We start from the raw sequence: 3026 nt of genomic DNA, 5'->3' as shown, positions 1-3026 counted from the left end.
GGGGGTCTATCGGAAACGGCCTTTCTACTTCTTTAGAGGTAGAGGTATGGACTGCGTACATCTTACCCCCCAGACCCCACTAGGTGGGAATACACTGGGTTTGTTGTTGTTGTTGTTGTTAACTTTCATAGAATGCAACTATGCCCTCGGTAAAAGGCTGAGGCACTGCGAAAAGCAAAAGGACTAACATGAAACAGTTCAATATTGCATGTTATGCATACAGTGTGAGAACTAGAAGCAATTTACTTACTGCACCACGGTTCTGGATAAACCATATCGACTTCAATATTGTTCAGTCTCAGTACAGCAGTAAGCTCGAGACCGATGTACCCTCCTCCAACAACTACGACCTTTGCATTTTTGTTAGCTTTTAATGCTTCCACAATCTTATCAGTGGTCATTGATTTCTCTCAAGTAGAAGATGTTCTTGGAATCGGCACCTTGTACATCAAAATCTGACAACATCAAAACCTGAACAGACACAAAAAAAGAAGTTCATGTAATGACAAATACCGAAAAGTAAATATATACAACACAACCAAATTTCCAAGAGACTCACAGTGGATCTAGTTGCAATAACAAGTTTTTGATATTTAAAATATTCCCTGGCTACACTAACAAGTCTTTGAAGTACGATCTGCTTTTACTATGTAGGTACTCAGGATCAACGTTATGCCTGCAAGACGAGATCATATGATTCATAAGAAATGTGTCTTCAACCAGATACACCACCATATGTAGCGTTGATAGAAGTCACTCTTGACCATATGTCTGCAAATTATTGCCTTCTAACACATACATGAAAAATTATTACCTTTCTCTGCATACCATTCGAGAAGTTGTTTCTCTCCTCTCGATAGCTGCTTCTTAGTACCTACGCATGGCAATCCGTAGGTTCTACATTTTTATAAGGTCAGCGAGTTTAATGCTAGTTTTCTTTTTGTTTGTCGTCTTCTAATATCCACTTTCTTCTCGTATCTTCAGAGCTGAATCTCATCTAACTAATATGCACTGCTTTAACTTTTTTTTTTTTTAACAAACAATTTTTATTTGTCCCATCACTTTATTGCCCCCACTTGGGTCATAAACCAATGCTGTCAAGCTCGGCGTGTACTGCTTTTACTTACTGGTCCATTCATGAACCTGTGGCAAGAAGAGAATTTATCTCAAAGGACTTAAAAACTCTTGGAATCCATGCAAAATTAGATAAGTATAGAACCAAATTGACATTATCAAAAGAATAGAACCACATTGGAAGCAAAGAATCCATAAATACAAACCAACTAGTTTGAAATGTCGTATCCTTTTACGTGCTTATTGTTTCTCTTGCTCTCACTGAGATTAATCTGACTCAAGCTATGAACATGTACAAAGACTTTCTAAAAAGTTTTTCTTTGTAATAGATGGTTCGGGGAACTAAAGGGAGCCGATCTCCTTCGTTACCAGATATGATTAGTTAGATGAGAATCCAGAAAGTACACTATCTAAATTTAAGTGTAAGAAGCAGAAAGGAGATAATCTTAAAAGGAAGGAAATCTGTGACATTGGCATTTTTTCTGTTAAGAGAGGAAGAAAAATGCTAAATTGCTTTCTCACGTTGCAATGGGCAACAGACTGTTGGTATATGCCTTTTGATTTGGGGTGTGCCAGCAGTTGATGCCAAAAAAAAGTAAACTTGTTTGCTAGGGAGGGTTTAGGTAAAGGCCGGAAATGATAGTGGAGGCAGCTTTTAGAAATATATGATATTTTCCCAAAATAATGCAGTTTCAAAGTGTAAGAGCGCAACACGTGATATGTGATTAGGCACATGTTATGGGTTCCAACCTTGCCGCAAACAAAAGCTTGGTATTTAATTGGAGAAAGTTAGAGAGGCCGATCTATTATTCTCCTTAATTTGAACTGTGCGCCATTGTCCTCCTGTTTTCTGGGTGATTTTTTCTTTAAAAAGGCAAGGACATGTCATAGTGTTATATAACACTTGGAGAACCATACCCCAAACGCTAGCTGTTAAGGCGGGAGAGCCCGGAGCTATAAATACCCCACATCAACACTTTGTACTACCGATATGGGACTTTGTAATGGACCATAACAAACCACCACACTATGCTTCCGCCATCCTCGATGGACTTGCGCTATACATTACTAGCCCCGACAAGCACTGCCATACTGGAATTACCATCCAAGGCACGAAGAGCGGTGGCTGGCTCTAATACCACTGTTACAACAGGTAGAACCACACTCCAAAAGCTAGCTATTTAGGTGGGAGAGCCTAGGGGCTATAAATACCCTACGTTAGCACTTTGTTGTACCTATGTGGGACCTTGCAATGGACAATAACAACTACCCAAGATGCCATTCTGCACCGGCAGAAGATTTTCCTTCATCATGTCAAGTTTTCTTCCTAGATCATCAATACTTGGATCAGTGGCTTCAGATTTCTTGCCTGTTTTAGCCATGCGATTCTGCAATTGCGATTCGAGTTTCTTCATGTTATCCTTATCAATTTAGATCTTGTCTCCATAATTGTTATCCTGTAAGGCCAGGATTATGCTCTGATACCAATTGTGCTATACTTCCAATGTATGTAAATTGATATCAAGGAATAGGACAGAAATGGGATTTTATTTATTGTGCATTCGATACAATGTAACTACATTGAATGATGAATTGAAGAGGGTAATTCTAAGCTTAATACTCCATAACAAGCCTGAGGTCCTCTGTAATTTCCCTGAAAGAATTAGGAAGAAGAAGTTAAGAAGAGATAGAGATAGAAAGTCGAGACTAGAGAGAAGGTGTTTGGTGGTTAGGATTTTTATCAGAATTCGCATAACTTTCCAACTCTAGTCTATTAGGTATATAGTTAGGTGATGCTAATCCTTAGCCGTAAATCATGACTTACCCTTTTAATTCTGCGCCTGTACAATCACAACCTGTGTGACCCTTCATTTATTAGCTGGCTTCATCATACGTGTACACGTATCCCTAAATCATTTTCCCAATTCAGCTCTGACATACCACATAGAAGT

General features: G+C 38.9%; 1 long non-coding RNA gene across 3 annotated transcripts; it reads right to left on the bottom strand.

Moving 5' to 3' along the window:
* Positions 1-7: 7 nt before the first annotated feature.
* LOC124894410 lies at positions 8-1107 on the bottom strand. 3 transcript variants are annotated; one of them, XR_007051166.1, is made up of 3 exons: positions 560-1019; positions 251-471; positions 8-165 (listed from the first exon to the last, which is right to left on the bottom strand). It is a non-coding gene; the product is annotated as an uncharacterized LOC124894410 (long non-coding RNA). The 3 variants fall into 3 exon arrangements; XR_007051165.1 differs by lacking the exon at positions 8-165 and having other exon boundaries at positions 364-471; positions 560-676; positions 815-1020; XR_007051164.1 differs by lacking the exon at positions 8-165 and having other exon boundaries at positions 364-471; positions 560-1107.
* Positions 1108-3026: the final 1919 nt, after the last annotated feature.

This window comes from Capsicum annuum, unplaced genomic scaffold, assembly GCF_002878395.1.
Source record: "Capsicum annuum cultivar UCD-10X-F1 unplaced genomic scaffold, UCD10Xv1.1 ctg73770, whole genome shotgun sequence".
In the NCBI taxonomy this organism is placed as follows: Eukaryota; Viridiplantae; Streptophyta; class Magnoliopsida; order Solanales; family Solanaceae; genus Capsicum; species Capsicum annuum.
This window is presented reverse-complemented; position numbering and strand designations above follow the sequence as displayed.